We start from the raw sequence: 21,454 nt of genomic DNA on the forward strand, positions 1-21,454 counted from the left end.
AAAGCGCTGTGAGTTAGAAAGGGAAGAGGTTTAAAAAATTGATTAAATTGTTTTCCCTTAAGAGTAATTTAACTGAATAGTGAGAGGCCAATTGTTAGGATTTGAAAACAATTCAGAAGCTATAGAAATCCTTTTGACTGTAACCTCCCTTACCCAGACCTTGGTCTCATGAGAAAGAAAACTCTCTTAGCTTAGAGTCATAGCAGATAATGCCTCCACTAAAGTTCCCAGTAAAGGCAGATGAATGAGTCAACAGGAAGCAGCCAGCAGTGCTTTGTTCTTTGACAAATCCTGGCTTTCAAACTCAGGCGTCTCTCCTATATAGTGGAGAAATCAGATAATATGTTGAAGAGGTGATCACCACTAAAATTATCAAGGAGGTGTAGACAGACATTGGGTGCCTCTGGTGCAATATCCTAAGAAGGACATGAAGTCACCTAGGTAGTCTTCCAGCAGAACACACAAAAACTAAATCTAATCATGAGGAAACATCAGAAAAAAACCAGGAACATTTTATTTAAAAAATTAGAAGCATTTTATTTAAAAGGGGAGAGAGGCTGGAGGTTTCACAAATGGTGATGTGATAAAAGTTATAGTCACTGAAAAGTTGAGGAATTCTTGCAGATTAAAGAAAATTAAAGAGATATGAAAACTAAATATAATATGTGATCTTAGAGTGGATTCCATATGGAGGGGGAAATGCTATAAAGAACATGGTCAGATCATTGAAAAATTGAAATATTAATTATAGGGTAGATTAAAGTATTTAATGTTAAATTTCCTGAAGTAGATAACTCTACTGTGGTTATATAAGAGAACATTCTTGTTCGTAGGAGATACACACTGAAGTACAATTGTCCCTAAGTGTATGTGGTGGATTGGTTGCAGGACCGCTCATGATGTACAACAAAAGCAGAACATATGCACATCTCAAGTCAGCCCCATGAAACTTGAGTGTACAAAACATCAGCCCTCTGTATACATGGGTTTCACACCCTACATATATTGTATTTTCAAACTGAATTTAGTTGAAAAAAAGTCCATGTATAAATAGACCTGTGTAGTTCAAACACGTGTTGTTCAAGTGTCAACAAGTGTCAACTGTATTTAGAAAGGGCATAATGTATGCAACATAGTCTCAAATGAGACTGAATTATGTGAGAATATATGTATATACACACACACTTTTTTTTCTGAACTATTTAAGAATATGTAAGTGTCTGTGCAGAGAGAGGCAGGTGTGATGTCATGACAAAGAAACTCGGAAAAATATGAACAATAAGAGAGTCTGGGTAAAGCATATAGGCGTGTTCTTTATACCACTCATGCAACTTTTTCTGAAGTTTGAAATTACTTCTAAATAAAACGGTTTCTTTTAAAACTCTTAGAATGTATCCCAGGGGTGTCCTTTAAGAGAAGACAAATTGGTTCTGAGAGGTGACAGCGTGCTGGCAGCCCTCACAGCCCTCGCTCGCTCTCGGCGCCTCGTCTGCCTGGGCTCCCACTTTGGCCGCAGTTGAGGAAGCCCTTCAGCCCGCCGCTGCACCGTGGGAGCCCCTTCTTGGGCTGCCCGAGGCCAGAGCCGGCTCCCTCAGCCTGTGAGGAGGTGGGGAGGGAGAGGCGCCGGCAGGAACCTGGGCTGTGCGCGGTGCTTGCGGGCCAGCGCGAGTTCCAGGTGGGTGTCGGCTGGGTGGCCCCACACTCCGAGTGGCCAGCAGGCCCTGCCAGTCCCCGGCAATAAGGGGCTTAGCACCCAGGCCAGCAGCTGCGGAGGGTGTGCTGGGTCCCCCAGCAGTGCCAGCCCACTGGCTCTGCGCTCGATTTCTCGCTGGGCCTTAGCTGCCTCCCCACGGGACAGGGCTCGGGACATGCAGCCCGCCATGCCTGAGCCTCCCCAACAAGCGCAGCCCCCTGCTCCAGGGTGCCCAGTCCCATCCACCACCCAAGGGCTGAGGAGTGCCAGCGCATGGTGCAGGACTGGCAGGCAGCTCCACCTGCAGCCCCTGTGCGGGATCCACTGAGTGAAGCCAGCTGGGCTCCTGACTCTGGTGGGGACTTGGAGAACCTTTATGTCTAGCTAAGGGATTGTAAATACACCAATTGGCACTCTGTATCTAGCTCAAGGTTTGTAAACACACCAATCAGCAACCTGTGTCTAGCTCAGGGTTTGTGAATGCACCAATCCACACACTGTATCTAGCTACTCTGGTGGGGATTTGGAGAACCTTTATGTCTAGCTAAGGGATTGTAAATACACCAATCAGCACTCTGTATCTAGTGTAAGGTTTGTAAACACACCAATCAGCACCCTGTGTCTAGCTCAGGGTTTGTGAATGCACCAATCGACACTCTGTTTCTAGCTACTCTGGTGGGGACTTGGAGAACCTTTGTGTGGACACACCATATCTAGCTAATCTGGTAGGGAGGTGGAGAACCTTTGTGTCTAGCTCAGGGATTGTAAACACACCAATCAGCACCCTGTCAAAACAGACCACTCGGCTCTCTGAAAAATGGACCAATCAGCAGGATGTGGGTGGGGCCAGATAAGAGAATAAAAGTAGGCTGCCCGAGCTAGCAGTGGCAACCCACTCAGTCCCCTTCCACAGTGTGGAAGCTTTGTTCTGTAGCTGTTTTCAATAAATCTTGCTACTGCTCACTCTTTGGGCCCACACTGCCTTTGTGAGCTGTAACACTCACTGTGAAGGTCTGCAGCTTCACTCCTGAAGCCAGCAAGACCACGAACCCACCCGGAGGAAAGAACAACTCCAGACACGCCGCCTTAAGAACTGTAACACTCACCGGGAAGGTCCGCAGCTTCACTCCTGAGCCAGCGAGACCACAAACCCACCAGAAGGAAGAAACTCTGAACACATCTGAACATCAGAAGGAACAAACGCCGGACACACCACCTTTAAGAACTGTAACACTCACCGCGAGGGTCTGTGGCTTCATTCTTGAAGTCAGTGAGACCAAGAACCCACCAATTCTGTACACAGTTCCTCCATTTATATGATCTAGTTTATGTCAGAATCTCCTCAGATCAAGAGTGACTAAATGATAGAGGGACATGTGCCTTGCATCTGGGTACTAACTAAAATCTGTACCCAAGGTGAAATGAACCTATTTTCTGATTATAATCTTCAGTTAAAAAAGTATTTGAGGCCGGGTGCGGTGGCTCACACCTGTAATCCTAGCACTTTGGGAGGCCAAGGCGGGCGGATCATGAGGTCAAGAGATTGAGACCATCCTGGCTAACACAGTGAAACCCTGTCTCTACTAAAAATACAAAAAATTAACCGGACATGGTGGTAGGCGCCTGTAGTCCCAGCTACTCGGGAGGCTGAGGTGGAACCTGGGAGGTGAACCTGGTTCTGGGAGGCAGAACCTGGGAGAATGGCATGAACCTGGGAGGTGGAACTTGCAGTGAGCCGAGATCACGCCACTGCACTCCAGCCTGGGCAACAGAGTGAGACTCTGTCTCAAAAATAACAAAAGTATTTGAAAGATGTTTTATAATTTTTTTTTTTTTTTGAGACTTGAGTCTTGCTCTGTCACCCAGGCTGGAATACAGTCACACAATCTCGGCTCACTGCAATCTCCACCTCCCGGGTTCAAGCAATTCTCCTGCCTCAGCCTCCTGAGTAGCTGGGACTATAGGTGCATGCCACCACGCCTGACTAATTTTTTTTTTTTTTTTTTTTGGTATTTTTAGTAGAGACAAGGTTTCACCATGTTGGCCAGGATGGTCTCGATCTTCTGACCTTGTGATCCACCTGCCTTGGCCTTCCAAAGTGCTGGGACTACAGATGTGAGCCACCGTGCTTGGCCTTATAAATTTTTTTTAATGAACTCAGTAATACTATAATAGAGCATTTAGTAAATGTAAATCAATTTCTGAACTTAATAATTAAGCTTCCTTCAAGCCTGTGTCCTTATCCTGGACACCTCATTTCTCTGGGTCCTTGTTTCCTTACAGCGAAATGGAGATAATAAAACTACCTTAACTTCTTCAAAGGTTTATATGAGATAATATATGCATCATCAGTGCCTACAGAAGCATATGGGAAATATATCTATATGGATGCACGTATATATCAGTATAACTTTTTTACTGTAAGGGACTGAAAACAGAACTCAAAATAGTTTAAAGAGTAAACCATTCATATCTCATTCAACAGGGTGTTCCAAAACAGCACATTGTACAAGAATAAATATGCTAACCATACTCTTCTTCCTCCTTTCCATCTCCTGCCTGTGTTCCCCATTGGTTGAAGCCAACCAGAAGCCATAGGGCAAGAAATCCATTGACACAGACCATATAGGTCAGCCTTTCAGGGAAGAGCAGGGTGAGAAAAGTGAGTGATGGGTATGAGGTCTAAAGAGAAGATATTTGCTGTAAAGTGGTTTCAGCTTGGTTGACTGATTACGTGACTCAATGACATCAAGGTTCTAGATCCTTGCATTAATCAGTTGCCCACAGCTAAACCCTTCCCCAAAAATGGGGGAAAATATTTCCTCTCTATCTGAATGCCCAGTTTAGGTCTCATGCCCAGCCATAATCCAAGGAGTCCTTAGGTGAATGCAATGCTCTGATTGGCTTAAGCCAAGGTGCCAGAATCCATCATACGCAAGGAAATAGGTGAGTTACCATGATGGGATTAGGCTGTAGATTCAACCTCAAGGTCCACAATAAACATAAAGCACCCAACACAATTCCTGGTACAAAATGGTTACTTAATAAATCTTTTTACCCCTCCTTATTTAACAAGGCTCTGCAAAGTACTGTTCTTCATTCTGTGGACATTAAAATGCAATACATGATCTCTTCTTTTAGAGAGTTTACAATCCAGATGAAGAAGAGGAATGTTAACAGAAAAATATAAAATATAACATGAGAATACAAGATGGCATGTTAAGTGCCCAACTAGTGGTATAGATATGGAGCATTTAGGATACTGGTTTCCCAGACATGATATACTGTGGACTGGTGAACAGAGTAAGTAATTCTAAGGGTTTGGGATTTCAAATGCTCACCCAGGATTGACCATGGGCTCTAGGCTGTACAGGCAAAGAATAGCATATACTGTAGTAAAATAAATATGCATCCCAAGCACGCACACGTGTGCATCTTGGTCGTGAAGTGGCCTCTGTGGTCTCTTCTGCAAACTCCATGTCTTGTCATCTCTGTCCCTGCCACCCATGATGGTGTGCCAGTGTTTACATCAGCCCACCGGCAGGAACACAGCAGCCATCCCCTCCAGTGGCTCATTCCTGCTCATGCATGACTATTACAAATGCTCCTGGACTCCACTTCCACCAACAGCTTCTGTGGAAGTGTTTAGTATTTGGGGATGCCATCCCCCTACCATCACCAGGATCTCCCCAAGGCTGGTCCTAATCACTGGTGAGCAAGCTTCTTTTTGAGAAATGTATACTCCCATTCATGGCCACAGTATTGGAGTCCTCAGAGCACTCAGGATCTCCCCAGGATTCCAGCCAAATGTCCACCCATGACCTGGCTGGGGAGGCCTTGAGAAAGAAACCTGACCCACTTCTGGAGGTCCTAGGCCCATCACAGCCCTAGACTAGGCAGGCTGCAATGAGCTGAAAGCAGTTGGGTTATTTTTATGTCAAAGAGCAAAATATCAAAAAGGAAGTTGAGAGCACTCCACTCTTCACTATCCAAGTCACACCCAAGCTTACCTGATATCCTGTGACAATTTGCCTTGCACCAAGAAGAAAACAAACTCCCAGCAGCTAGCAAAAAATAATAAAATGAAATAAAATATTTTAACAAATAAAACTATACTAGTATTTGTAAAAATGTTTAGATACAAGCTAAAGTGTTACTAAATTCATTGTAGCTTTTTGCTATTATACATTTCACTCAAAACTGAAAAAAGAACAGCCATTGTCATAACACAATATCAAAATGCTTTTGTCCTTATATCAAACTGGAAAAAGTTGAGTCCCACTGCTTTAAAAGTTCTAAAACTGGAAATGATCATTGCCCCTTTAACCTTTCCCTATGCCAGCATATGATCATGTGAGAATCATTTGGGCCGCTTCATTCTCATGAGGCTGCTCTGTGGCCTATCCACCTTATGCTGGAGCTTGTCTTAAATAAAGTACTGAGGAAAGGAAGAGATGGTGGCTTGAAGGAGATATTTTCCCTTAAAAGATTCTGCTGCCACATCCTTCCTGCTCAGCTTCCACCCGGATCACTGGTCTGGTTCACAGGGTATCCCACCTTCTCTCTAGAACATAAAAACACCCTGTCATATGTCTTGGGTTGGAGACTCACCTTGGCAAGGAACTATTTTCTGCCAACCAGTCAAGAGCTATAAGTATAAAGTATCTGGGGAAAAATATTATTTTCCCTCATTTCACATTCTCAAAAGAGCAAGGTAATGTTTTTCCTGTAGAGACAGTATTCTCCCTATTTTATTGTTTCTAGATGATTTGGAATTACATAGATTTTTGTCTCAAATCTTGACTGTCACTTACTAGTTGCATGAGCTCAAGCCTTATTTTCCCCATCTGTAAAAATGGGAGATATATATATATACACTTATGATGAAGGATGTGAATTATTTATCTTTATATCATCAAATATATAATAAATACTCAGTAAAGTGTTGAGCACATGAAAGTAGAATAAACACACATATTCCTACATCCCAGCCAAGCTATACCATGCTTTTTTTAAAGTTGTAATAATGAGACCTTGAGTGGCAAATATGGCTGGGGTGGTTTTGAGTGATCCAGAGAAGACGTTCTTTTAGGCCAAAAACCTCCAGCTATTCTGTTCTTGATATACATCTCAAAGAGTTTCATACACAGATCCAAGGGAACGTGTACAAGGATATGCATTGCAGCATTATATGCGGTGCATATATACATCTTGATATACATCTCAAAGAGTTTCATACACAGATCCAAGGGAACGTGTACAAGGATGTGCATTGCAGCATTATATGTGGTGCATATATGTTCCAGAGTTGGAACAACCTGGTTGTCTATCAAATAATAATGTGGTAGATAAACTCCAGGGCTGTAGCTGTTAGAAACAACAGATTCAGTATACACCTGGCAACACATGAATGTATCTCACAACCATGGTGCTTAGGGACAATAAGTAAAACACAAACCCATTTACATATAGTCATGCAAAGCAGCAACACTCATTTTGCAAGAAAAGCACACTAACAAAAGATTAGCAATTAAAGCATTAGAGAATTTCACTACAGGATAGAGAAAAATGATTAACTGGAATGGAGATAAAAGGAAATAGATAAAGGAGGAAGAGCGGGGGAAGAAAGAAAGAAGGGAGGTAGGGAGGGAAGGAGATCCTTTGCTCTCAACAATGATTATTATGTGCCATGAACTGTGGACTGAAGGGTATAGTTAATTGTTCCCTCTGCATTTAGGTCAGAAAAGAAGAAAGAAAGAAAAAGAAAGTAAGCCTGTGGAAGTAGTTCTCAAATGTTTTCCCTTCCCTCACAGAGGTCCAATAGACTTCTATCAGGACCCTGATCCTCCAGGGCCTGGAAGAGAGGAGAACAGGAGGAAGGTGCGGGTTCCAGGGTTCTAGAGCAGAGATTCTCAACATTGTTGTCTGAGAACCACCTGTATGAGGTCCACTGGAGGCTCTGGTTTATGTGCAGGTTAATGAGTGCCATCCCAAACCTACAAATCAGAACCTCTGGAGGAGAGGCCTGGGAATGCATTTTGACAAACTCCTTAGAAGATTATCTGTCACCTGAAGTTTGAGGACTACTGCTTTAGAAGTATACCCCATTCATCTACTTAAATAAGACTGAGTCTTTTCTAAAGCTGAATTCAGATACATGTTTTTTTGCCCATTTTTTGCTTTTATTATTATTTTTCATTGACCGAATAATTGCACATATTAATGGAGTTCAGTGTAATATTTCAATACATGTATACAATGTATAATGATCAAATCAGGAAAATTACCATATTCATCATTTTAAACACCTATCATTCCTTTGTGTTGGGAACATTCAAAATCTGCTCTTCTAGGTATTTAAAAATATACAGTAAATTATTATTAATTATATTCGCTACAGAACACTAGTGCTACAGCGCTATAGAACGCTTGAACTTATTCATTCTATATAGCCATAATTGCTTTCTGTTAACCAACCTCTGGCTATGTGCCCCCACGCCCCTTCCCTAGTAACCACAATTCTACTCTCTACTTCTCTGAAATCAACTTTTTTAGCTCCCACATATGAGTGAGAACATGCGGTACTTGTCTTTCTGTGCCTGGCTTATTTCACTTAACATAATGTCCCCCAAGCACATCCATGTTGCCAGATACATTTTTATAAACTGATTTGTGTTGCCTAGCTTCAGGCTGTGAACCTCTCAAGTGAGTAGTCATAGAAGCCATCTCCTTTCATTTTTTAACTTATCTGTGTCAGGCAAGATGGAAAAAAGAGGAAAAATCAGGCTTCTTAATCAGATGTTATAAAAACAGTGTGTCATTCCTTTATACACAAACGTAAAAAGCAAATTCAAGAAATTAGTTTGCATTGGCACTTCTTGGGCACTTTAAATCACTTGACAATGGGAATAGAACATTAGTGAGCTGGTATCTGCTATAATTACACCTACTGTTGCATGTTATTTCTTCTTCCATGGAACATATGGCAACTTTCCAGAAACCTTTGTTCTGTTAGTATACTGTAATATTCTTCAATGCAGAGGGAAAGAGTATTTTTAAATTTTTTCCCTTTCCTTTGAAATTATTTCCCATGCCTTTCATGGACCTTGGTAATGTTCCAAAACTTTTCTAATCAATATAACATTGTAAGCTGTCAGAATGGATTTTCTTCGCTAGAATTTATATGGCACTACACATTTAATATCTGTTCTACATAAATCGTTTTTTGGTATTATTTTCTTGTTTCTTGAGAGTCTTTTTTTTCAGACCTATTGAATTATCTCCAATTTTAAAGGCTTTATTAAAGTAGCTCTATAGTTCCATTTCCAGAAACACTAAACAGCAAAATCTTTTTGACAATTTGCTATCATGTTAATTAGAGTTTGAGACTCATTCCATTTGCAAAGTGTCTAAAAAGAGGGTATTAGACATTTGAGGAGGATGAACTGCTTTGATCAAACTGGTTAGTACATTCAGTCATATAACCAGTGAATTCTGGTAGCAAGCTTGATGATTGGGGAATTGTTTTTTGTTCCTTTAGTATATTGAGTGGCTGTCTTAATGAATTTATGAAAACACTGGGGTTTTTTTGGTTGCTTGTTTTTTGTTATTGCCTCATTGTAGTCCATAACCATAAAAATAACCTCTTATTGAATACAAAAATAAAGCTTAATATTGAACAGTAATAGCAACTCAATAATAAAGCAAATTAAAATGGAAAAAATCTACCTCCATATATACCAAATAAAATATTATTCTTTGTATAATGTCTTCTTAGCTGTGCAATTACAATTATGATTCAAGTTCTATACTGTGATATTTCAGCATTATAATAGTTTTGTGTTTTATTGGTTGTTTTTTCAAGAACATACGTTGAAAAACATATGCAGAATTACATATATTATTTGCATTTATTAATACCCACCAACCAGTGGGAAGATGTGGTAATGCATATGTACTGGAGTTTAAACCACTTACCTTTGTGCTATTCCTGTATTGTAATATGGAAAGGAAAAAAAAGGAAATAAACGTTAAAGACTATGTGATGGACTAAGAATAATAGAGATCAGCCAGGTCAGTGCTCATGAGTGAGTGAAAATATTGGTTATTTTGCAAGATGATTCTTTCTGTTAATTTGTTTCTAGGGATAAATGGCACTATATAAATACATCGAAGTTAGAATGCTGACAGAGTGAAAATGTTTTGCTTTCTGAGAATGCCACAGACTATTTCTGAAACATTTAAACTTTGGCATTCACTAAATACATTTTCCAAGCACCTTTCCTCTATTTCAAAATATGACTACATATAGTCCATATGTTTCTGATTCATTTGCAACTAATTTATCAAAATTGGCAAGACCTATTTGCTAACCACAAGGTCTAGGAAGCCAGTTTTTTATGTGTGTGTGTTTTTAAAGGTATTCTTAAATTTTCCATTTGGACCACTCAGTTAATTCAGAGGAGATTCAAACTCTGATTATGAGAGTTTCTTAAAAAACAGAGAAGCTGTTGAGTGTTTCCTTTCACTGTATTTTTTCTATCTGATCTATTTTGCCAACCTGAGATACCCTTTTTTCCTTTGGATGCCCTGTTCTCAAGGTAAGTGGAACATGTTCATTGATAATATTTGTAATAAAAAATTCAAAAAATATTTATTCTGGATAATGCTTCCATTCCCCATGGATCTTATATTCTAACAGAAAAAAGTTATTATTAATAGAAGTCAACTGGCCGGGCACGGTGGCAGACGCCTGTAATCCCAGAACTTTGGGATGCCGAGGCGGGTGGATCCCTTGAGGTCAGGAGTTCAAGACCAGCCTGATCAACATGGCGAAACCCCATCTCTACTAAAAATACAAAATTAGCTGGGCATGGTGGTGCATGACTGTAATCCCAGCTACTTGGGATGCTGAGGCAGGAGTTTCGCTTGAACCTGGGAGGTGGAGGTTGCAGTGAGCCAAGATCATGCCATTGCACTCCAGTGTGGGCAACAAGAGCAAAACTCCATCTTGAAAAAAAAAAAAAAACAGGAAAAAAAATAGAAGTCAACTGTATAATACATTCAGTGCATTTACTTTTAGTTTCTTTCATACTTAACTGACACTGTGTTACAGGACACATGTCTTTTAGTTAAACTTTCCCCTGAAGACCCAATACAGAGACCGAACCTGCACGTTAGCAATTAAACAGTTGAATATCTACACATCAATCTATCTGTTAATCAGTTAAATATTGCAGTTGTATTTCTCATATTATCCAATCTCCCAAATGTACCTAATCATAAACTTACCTGGGCATTTATTTAACACACAGAGTCCTAGGTCCCTGCTCTGGAGGCTGGGGACTGTGTACGTTTAAATAATACCTCAAAGTGATTCTTAGCAATCTGGGACCCATAGACACTGTGCTGACTAATTATGCTTTCTGTTACACAGAGTTCTCATATGACCCTGATTTCAGGTCATTTTCATCTTTTCAACAATGATAATGTTTTCAATGTGCAATTATATGTGACAATATTTAAACATCATAAGACCTTTACTACTAATATATTTACCAACAGAAAAATTTTCTGTCAGACTACTTGTCATAATTTTTCCTTCAGAAAAAGGATCTTTATAATATTAAGTGTGGTCTCTTTCCTTAAGAAGATTGAATGTGCTGTTTAGAAAGGAGACAGCAAATGACAGTGACAGCCACAACCTATTTCTGGGAATTTTGGAGCAGGTTATTTAATCTACTTGAAGTTTGCCTAGAATTTAAGGCAAATATCAAAATTGGAAATAAGTTTTATATTATTTGAAGACAAAGCAACTCTTTATGTCATTGCTTTGATTTTTTTTTGTCAAAATATTTTATTTTTATTTTAGGTTACCACAAAAAGGGTTAAATGTATATATTTACATTTATGAAATGGAGCATGGATTAAAACAGATTGAAAAGTATTAGTTTAAAAGGTGTATTCATTTTCTATCGCCATAGCTAATTACCACAAATGTTAATTAATGTTAACAAATGTTAATTAATCAGTTAAATATTTCAAAGAACACACACTTATAGTTTCTGTGAGTCAGAAATCTGGGCACAATTTAGTTGGGTCTTCTGGTCAAATACTAATCAAAACCTCAATGAGATCTCATAAAGCTGCAAACAATGTGTTGGTTTAATTTGAAGACTTGGCTAGGGACGAATCTACTTCCAAGCTCATTCCGGTTGTTGGGATAATTACTTTCTTCGTGGTTGTGTGACTGAGAAGTCATCACTTCTTATTGGCTGTCAGCTAAAGACTGCCTACAGTTCCCAACCTTCTCAATAGGCAGCTCATACCATGGCTGTTTGCTTCTTCAAGATCAGCAGGAGAATCTCTCTCTCCAGTCCACTAAGACAGAGTCTTACATAATAAGACAATTACCGAAGTGATATCCCATCACCTCTACTATATTGTATTGGTTAAAGGCAGATCTCAGTTTCCATCACTCAAGGGGAAGGCACTATATACTAGGGCTGTGAATCATTAGAGATGACCCTAGGGCGTAACTGGATTTCATCAAAATAAAAACTTTTGTGCCTCAAAGGACACTACCAAGAAAGCAAAAAGACAGCCCTACAAAATGGGAGACAACATTTACAAACCTTGTGTCTGATAAGTCCTTTATATAGTCTACTTTCTAGATTATATAAAGGACTCGTCCAACTCAAAAACAGAAAGACAAATAACTCAGTTGAAAATGGGCAGACAATGTGAATAAACAGTTCTCCAAAGAAGATATACAAATGGCCAATGAACACATGAAAAGATATTCAACATCATTAGTCATTAGAGAAATGCTAATCAAAACCTCAATGAGATACCACTTTACACCCACTAGGATGCCTACAATCAAAAAGACAGACAAAAACAAGTGTTAATGAGGATGTGGAGTTGGAACCCTTATACAGTACTGGACTCCCTCCTTGGTCAAACTTTAGCCAGCCTCCTCTTAGCCCTCTTCTCTATTAGGCATTATTGTTAACCTGCTCTCCTTGCTCTGCTGAGACCACTTTAGCAAAAATTGTGCCAAGCCAGTTTAACTAGAATCACGCACCCTTGGTGTCCAACCAGGCTCCTCTTGGTATTCTTCCATCCACAGACTCCCTCACTCTGCCCATTGCTATAAATCTCCAGCTGCTCCTGTTGTACTCAAAGTTAAGTTCAATTTCTCTTATTGCAATAGTCTTGAATAAAGTATTTCTTGCCTGTTTAATTCTATTCAATACAATAGATTTATCATTGCATTACAAATGCATTTTTACCATCTAATGTAATTTTTTGTGACACTAGTGAGAATTTTCAATCAAACAGCTACTTTAGAAAGCAATTTAGCACTTTCTCAAGTGGTTAAACTAGAGTTACTCAGCAATTCCACTCTTAGGTATACACTCAAGAGAACTGAAAACATATGTTCACACAAAAACTTGTATGTGAATGTTCATAGAATAATTATTCTTAATAGCCAAAAAGTGAAAACAACTCAAATCAACTAATGAATGGATAATCAAAATGTCCATAAATAACCATAAATGGAATATTATTCATCCATAAAAATAAATAGTACTGATATATGCTAAAACATGGATGACTATAAAAACATGGTTAGTGAAAGAAGCCAGACATAAAAGGCCATATATTGTATAATTCCATTTCTATGAAATGCCCAGGAGAGGATAATCCATAGAAACAGATAAGAAATTGGTGGTTGGCAGAGCTGGGGGAAGACAGAAATTGAGAGACACTGCTCATGGGTATTATAATAGATTTATTTTTGTGGTGATGAAAATGTTCTGGAATTAGATAGTGGTGATAGTTACATGACCTTGTGAATACACTGAAGGCCCCAGAATTTTACACTTTAAGAGTGAGAATTTTATGGTATGTGAATTTTATTTTAATCTGTTAGAAGTGTAGGGGCCACGGGAAAACTTTCTTTTTACCCTCTGAAGTTTCACTGAAAATCAACTGAAAGATGGCATATTCATAAGAGAAAAGACATACCAAATTTGTTAACGTGCACCGAAGAGTCACACAAAATAGGAAAACTCAAAGAGAGGGCCAGATGGTTGATACTTTTATACCATCTTGAAGTTACAGAAAGAACAGGAGCTTAGAGCATGGCAAGGCAAGTTATGGGAGGAAGAGAGAAAAACGTCATGGGGCAAAGGCAGTCTTGTGATGCAGATGAAACCTCACATGTAGCAGCTCTCAGAAAGAACAGACAGTAGCCTGTGGTTGAGTTAACCTTTTCAAGATCTGGACACACCAACACAGATTTTCTCTACAGATGCAAATCTCCTCCCTGCAAAAGCATCTTTTTAGTTATTCTGTGTTTCTTGCCACTGTGAATAGTTATCTTGAAATATGTCAAAGAAGTATATTTTGGGGTAAAATATTTTGGGGTGGTTCATTTAAAAGTATACAAAAAAAAACAGTGAAAAGGCATCATTTTCTAAGTGAACTTACTCCATTGTATGTTTGTGTGGTGTGTGATTGTTAAAAATTAATTTTAATTATAATGCTAAAATATAGAATAAGAAGTGTTAATATTTCTAAACAAGTACAACATTAAAGTTAGTTATCTTTGCTCAAGCACTAAACCTAACATTGCAGTAAGCTTTTAAGGATTCATCATTCCCAGATAATCAATAGTAAAGGGAAAAGCAACTAATGTGTAATGAATAAAGCAGTTCTGTAGCACATTGTCAAATATATATGTATTTTCTCAGGTATATAACTTATCTCTCTTGTGCTTCTCAGAAGGTTTGTGTTATCCAGTGGGGAAGGAGGCGGGGTGGAAGGAGCAGAGAGGGGAAGAGAGGAAAAAAGAAAAGAAGAGGAGAGGAAATAGTCATTAAAGCTCATCCCTGATTTCTAACTTAAGGCTTTCAAGATATTGCTGTTTTTCTCCAGCACCTAATTGAAATTAAGCATTTAGGCTGCAAAGCATTCTGTAAATTATCTTGCAATATTAATTTGTACTGGTTGAGCTGCATATCCAAGAGTTGGGAAGGAAACCACAAAACCCAGAGAGAAATAAACTGCTTTGCACAAGAAAGAAACAGGAAATTCATGGGTGAGGGGCACACAGTTAAAAACAGCTTAAAGAGAAGAGGGAGAACCTATGGAATAAGCAGAATTCTGGTAAAATAGTGAAACATCTGGCTCTGCCTGAGGTATTGGAATGCAGAGGGACTTTTTATGAATGTAAATACCTAATGTAAGCTTAAATCACTTGCTGAGTGGTACTACAATTAACATCACTTTGGCAGACTTCAAAAACAAGTGATGTTATTTTGCAATATTAATATTATAATCATGAAGTTGAAACCACTTATCTCTTTATAAGAAGACTAAAAAACAAAACTGAAAAATAATAGCTACAACAATTTGTTAAGAGACAGGCCATATAAAAATGCAAATTGTGACTTCAAAAATTCAAAATGTTGGGGAGAAGGCAGTTAATGTGTGCAGTTTTTTGTTTGTTTGTCTCTTTTTTTGCAATCAAAGTTAAATTCTCCCATTAAAAGACAGAGTGGCTGAATGTATTAAAAAACAACACCCAATTATATGCTGCCTACGAGAAACTCACTTCACCTACAAGACATACATAGATTGAAAGTGAAGGGATAGAAAAAGAAATAAATCAAAGGCAAGTTATTTGCTTCCAAGATTCAATGATGGAACAGACATTGGTAAATATTCCCATTCCAAATGGAAAAAAATCAGCCAAAATGGTGGGTAACAGGGCCCATGCAAGTATGGAACCCAGCAGAGCAAATATTACAGTTTAAAACTCTAAAATAATCCCCCTTGACTGCACGTTCTGTATCCAGGGCACACTGGTGAGAAGAGTGGGCACCCAAGGCCTTGAGCAGCCCTGTTTCCATGGCTTTGCTAGATGCAGCCTACATGGTAGTTCTCACAGGTTGGAGTTAAATGCCTTCGGCTTTTCCGGACTGCAGGTGCACATTACCGGTGGCTCTATAACTCTGGGGTTTGGAAGGTAGTGGCCCTGCTTCCACAACTTCACTAGACAGTTCCCCAGTGGGATTCTGTGAGGGCTCCAATCCCATATTTCTGCTCAGCATTGTCCTAGTAGTCTTGCCACGGGGACTCTCCACCGGAGTAGTCTCTCTTGTGGTAGTCTTCTGCCTGAGCACCCAGGCTTTCTGCTATATCCTCTGAAATCTAGGTGGCAGGTGCCAATTCTCCACCACCACTCCTGCATTCTGCACACCTACAGACCTAACACCACATGGAAGCTGCCAAGGCTTGCGGCTTGCGCCCTTTGGAGCAGTGGCTCCAGTGGTACCTGGGGCTATTTGAGCTGTGGCTGGAGGCAGAGTGGCCAGGATGTGGAGAGCAGAATGCCCAGGTGGCAAAGGACAGCAGCACCCTGGGCCTGGCCCTTGAAACCATTCTGTCTTCCTAGGCCTCTGGGCCTGTGATGGGAGGCTCAGCCTTGAAATTTTCAGAAATGCTCTTGGGAACTTTTCCCCATTGTCTTGACTATTAACACCTGCCTGCCTTATATCTCTGCTAATCTCTCTAGCAAGTGCTTGCTTCCCAATACCCTAGGACTTCTATCTTGAAAATGCTCTTTTCTCCTCTAACACATGGCCAGGATGTGAATTTTCTGAATTTTTCCACTCTGCTTTTTCTCTATCAGTTTACCATAAGCAGTTAGAAGTAACCACACAGCAGCCTGAGCCCTTTGCTGCTCAGAAATGTCTTCTGTCAGATACCCTAGTCATCAATCTTAAGTTCAGCCTTCCACAAAGCCCTAGGGCAAGCACACAATGTAGTCAAGTTCTTTTCTAGGTGTAACAAGGGTGATAGCTGCAGTTCCCAGTAAGTTCCTCATTTCCATTTCAGACCTCATCGGCATGGCCTTTCCTGACTGTATTTCTATAAGCATTTTGATCACAACCACTTAACTAATCTCTAAAAAGTTCCAAACTTTCTCTCAAATTCTTATCTTTTTCTGAGCCCTCCAAATTCTTCCCATCTCTACCCATTACCCAGTTCAAAAGCCTCTTCTTCATTTTCAGGTATCTTTAGTGTAACACTCCACCTCTGGATACCATTTTTTTGTCTTAGTCTATGTTGCTGTAAAGGAATACCTGAGACTGGGTAATTTATAAAGAAAAGAGGTTTATTTAGCTCACGGTTCTGCAGGCTGCACAAGAAGCATGGTGAGAATATCTGCTTCTGATGAGGGCCTCAAGAAGCTTCCAATCATGGTGGAAAGTGAAGGGGAGCCAACATGTGCAGATCACTTGGTGAGAGAGGAGGCAAGTGAGAGGAGGAGGTGCCAGGCTGTTTTCAACAACCATTTCTCAGGGGAACTCTCATGGAAACTAATATAGTGAGAACTCAGTACCACAAGGATGACACCAAGCCATTCATGAGGGATATACCCCCATGACCCAAACATTCCTATTAGGCTCTACCTCTAACTTTGGGATCAAATTTTAACGTGAAGTCTGAAGGGTCAAATATCCAAACTATAGTCAGATAGATCAATAGGTGAAGAAATTGGAAAATGGCCTAATAGCAAAGTTGCAATTTCGTATTGTAAGCAATAGATGAGAGTAGCAGGTGGGGAGTGCATCTTGTCTTAGTCTGCTCAGGCTGCCATAACAAAATAGCAAACACCAGTATTTTTTACTTAAACAACAGACATTTATTTCTCACGTTTTTGGAGGCTGGGAAATCTGAGATCAAGGTGCTGATAAATTTGATTCTTGGTGAGGGTCTAATTCCTGGCTTGCACATGGTAATCCTCTCACAGTATCCTCACCTGATGAAGAGAAAACACTCTGGTGTCTCTTTTTCTCTTGTAAGGGCATTAATGCCATCACTAGGGGCTCCACCCTCATGGTATTATCTAAACCTAACTATCTCTCAAAGGCCTCAATTTCTAATGCCATCACATTGGAGATAAGGGCATCAAAATATGGATGTGGGGGGCACACAAATGTTCAGTCTGTAAGATGGCTGGTGAGTTGGCCATGTCTTGTTAGAGTAATAGTTGACTATCCAGAATAGTTACCCTGTAGGCAATTGTGTGCACCATCATGGTACTCAGCAAAGACTTACCTAAGTTCAGGATTTGGGATTTTTAAGTCATCAGCCTAAAGATGATGGTTTAAACCAAAGATGTACCTAAGGTGACACATGTAGACAGTATAAAGTGAACAAAGAAGAGGGCCAAAACCCCTGGATGCTCCAAGGGACACAGAGAGAAAGGAATCTGCTTAGGAAACTAGAAGATTCTGTTAGAAAAAGAGGAGAAGGGGAATGTGGAATCAAAGAAGCAAGAGAAGAGTCAAAGATCAGGGAAGGACTGAAAGATTAGCGTGCAGCCACAGTCCTTCCTATTCGCCAACTATTTTGCTTACAATTTTGTTATCTGATCATTCCAGATGCTAGTAACCTGATGATAGAAAAATGCAAAAGTATCTTGACTCAGCCTGTTTTCAGTTCAGACTTTGCTACTTTTTGTGTCACTGTCAGAGGTGTTGGAACCAGAGCGACTCTATTTTGAGTGAGGGCTAGGAAAATGAGGCTGGGATTTGTTGGGCTGCATTCCTAGAAGGTTAGTCATTCCTAGCCTCTAGATGTCTATGGTTAAGGGAACAAATTAATAATGTTTACTAAACAGACCCAGACTTGGGCGTGTCCAGATATCTCGATATCTGGAGAACAAAGGCATTCCTAATTTTGCTTTAAAGATAATAATTCGATTCTTGCAAAATATAGTAATTAAGAAAATTAATCCTTTGTCACAAATCCTTGTAGCAGAGCACATCTCCCCATATATACGAGTATTGTCCTTAGGGTGGATGTTTTTCTCCTCTTACTTTCAGGAATGTCCTACTCTGTCTATGGAGTAGACATTCTTTCATCACTTTACTCTCTTAATAAACTTGCTTTTACTTTGCACTGCGGACTCACCCTGAATTCTTTCTTGCACGAGATCCAAGAACCTTCTCTTGGGGTCTGGATCCGGATCCCTTTCCTATAACATCTTTCTGGCAAAACCTAAAGGGACTACAGTGAGGAAACCTTTGACCCAAAGGCTAACTTTGGGTAAGTGGTGGGGTCCTGTAACATCTTTCTGGCGACCACAGAGGGACTATAGTGCAGAAACCCTGACCCAATGGCTACCTTTGGGTAAGTGCTGGGGTCCTGTAACATCACCATCAGCAAATCACTTAGCCCTTCAGAAATGCAGTGTTGTCACCTACAAATGGAAATATTTCTAGCCACATCTTCTCCTTCACAGGGTTGTTGTGAATATTGGGTAAAATCATATTGTGCAAAGTGATAATATTTCAAAAGTCTCCTGCTAAGCTGCAATACCTCAACTGAGAAGGGCTTATTATCATCCATAATCACATTCATGGATGACTAATTCTCATCAGCTTTCTCTCAGAGATGGAACATAAGCTCAAGTGATCTCAGGAAATGTCCATGGCAGGAAACACAAAGCTGGACATCAGAAGGATGCTGAGAAGAGAGATGACAACAAAGGACAGGGGGTGTTGAAGAGGAAACTTGTCCAGGACCAGAATTACTGGGAACATGAATTTACAACATTCCAAAGTCCTTACGGTTTAATGAAAGGAGAGGCAGTCCTTTGAACTCAAGTTTTAAAGATGTTACATTTAGAAGGCACATGCAACAGAATAGGCACATGCAACAGAATAGGCCCTTTTGAAGAAACAATAGCTTAAGTGCAGGCACAATTACCAGCAGGTTTTCTATGTTAAATATATATTCTGAAAATAGAAAGGACATTTCATACAACTTTTTCTCTAACCAAATAATCAAGAAGCAAGTGGTACAGCTCTCAGACCTTCAGATGACAGTTACTGAACTCAGGGAAGAGAAATGTTTCTTCCCCTGGGACCTCTAAAATTACTGGTAACATGACTATGGAAAATGTGTCAAATAAACCAAAGCACCAACTTCAGAGACTGAAAGTCATTGGCTTCCCTGTGAAAAAATCAAATATTTCACAGTTACTTGGCCAAATGTATGCTCACATTAGGTAAAGAGAACATATTGTAACATTTTTCATTTATCCTGCTCCACATGTATTATTAACATATTACAAATAAAATGAAAGTGATAGGTAGGAGAGAATGCAGACTAGATGTCTTTATGGTCTAATTCGTTTTGATGAAGGCAGTTGCTATAAGGGACTTTCCCACTCAGGGGTTTAAGTCTTCCAGCCTTGGGCATAAGGAGCAGAAGAAATCCTTGGTGTAGAAATAAATGAAATAAAGAAAACAAGAATAAGGAGATGCTCTGCCAAGTGGGGGATTCTAAGAGCCAAATTTTCTTCAATTTGTTTACTCATCCATAAAAAGAATTCACAAATCAATTATTGATTGAAACCCTTTAATGTGCCAGACACATGGAGGGGGACATTTTGCAGGGAGAGCAGGAGGGAGGTGGATGAGGCCCTTGCTCTTAGGAAGCTTCCAATCTAGGAGAGAAGACTTCTATTAAACAAGTAATTAAACAAAGCACCACATCACTATTTGGATAGAGAATGAGTAATGAATGGAGATGAACAGAAACTCAACTGGGATTATAGATACTACATTAATGTCTTCAACCTCTTCTTTTCCTCAGATTGGTATATGCCTCCATGCTTTTGATTTTCTCTCTTCCTTTCCCTCTCTTGCAGTGTTCCATTGATTTTAACAACAATGAAAAAAAAAAAAAAAAAAACAAGGAGGGGGACAAGCTTTGGGTTGTATGCCAGAAGCTGAAGAAACTCCTTAGCTCAGCATAGAATCAAATGCTAGCTTCTGTGGCAGCCAAAGTGAATCTATCAGACTAATGACATTCACAGGCTACATTGTGCTTCATCGTAATTAACCTTAAGTGGTTCGGGTAAATCACTTTAATTTGTTACATGTTGGCAGAATCAAACTACTTTTTTTGCTTCTTCTTCTCTTTGCCTTTTAGTTTAATCTTGTTTATCATTAACATCATAGCTTATGCTAGGAAATTATCAGTGGAAGCCCCTGTTTTCTACTATCTGAAATTCCTTCCACAATAGAAAGAAAGGGGAGTGGTGTCTTGCATCTCAACATGGTAGCTGGAATGAATGAGACTGAAGACCCTCTTTCCAAGCACTTTTTGTGTTTTTAATTTCACATTCTTTTACTTGAAGAGGGCCCCCAAATCTTGGATCCACCCTCAAATGATGTTAAGACTAAAAAATTATATAACCCATAAGAATAAAAAATGTTGACTAAAATATATTGATATCATATCAGTGGAACATCAGAGTAAAAGACATATTTGTGTGTGAGACAGAATAATAAAGGGAAGAAAAGGCATAGAAATAAACATAGCTGGGCTGGGCACAGTGGCTCATGTCTATAATCAACCCTTTGGGGGGCTGAGAGAGGAGGATCCGTTGAGCTCAGGAGTTTGAGACTAGCCTGGGCAACATGTTGAGACACCATATCTACAAAAAATTAAAAAAAAATTAGCCAAATATGGTGATGCATGCCTGTAGTGCCAGCTACTCAAGAGGCTAAGGAAGGAGGATCACTTGAGCCAGGAGGTTGTGGCTGCAGTGAGCTGTGATCACACCACTGCACACCACCCTGTATACGGAGCAAGACCCTGTCTCAAAATAAATAGATAAGTAACTGGTTTATTCTACCTTTGATTGGGATGGAGCACTGTTCAAAC

Source organism: Pongo pygmaeus, chromosome 4 (genome assembly GCF_028885625.2).
Source record: "Pongo pygmaeus isolate AG05252 chromosome 4, NHGRI_mPonPyg2-v2.0_pri, whole genome shotgun sequence".
Classification (NCBI taxonomy): Eukaryota; Metazoa; Chordata; class Mammalia; order Primates; family Hominidae; genus Pongo; species Pongo pygmaeus.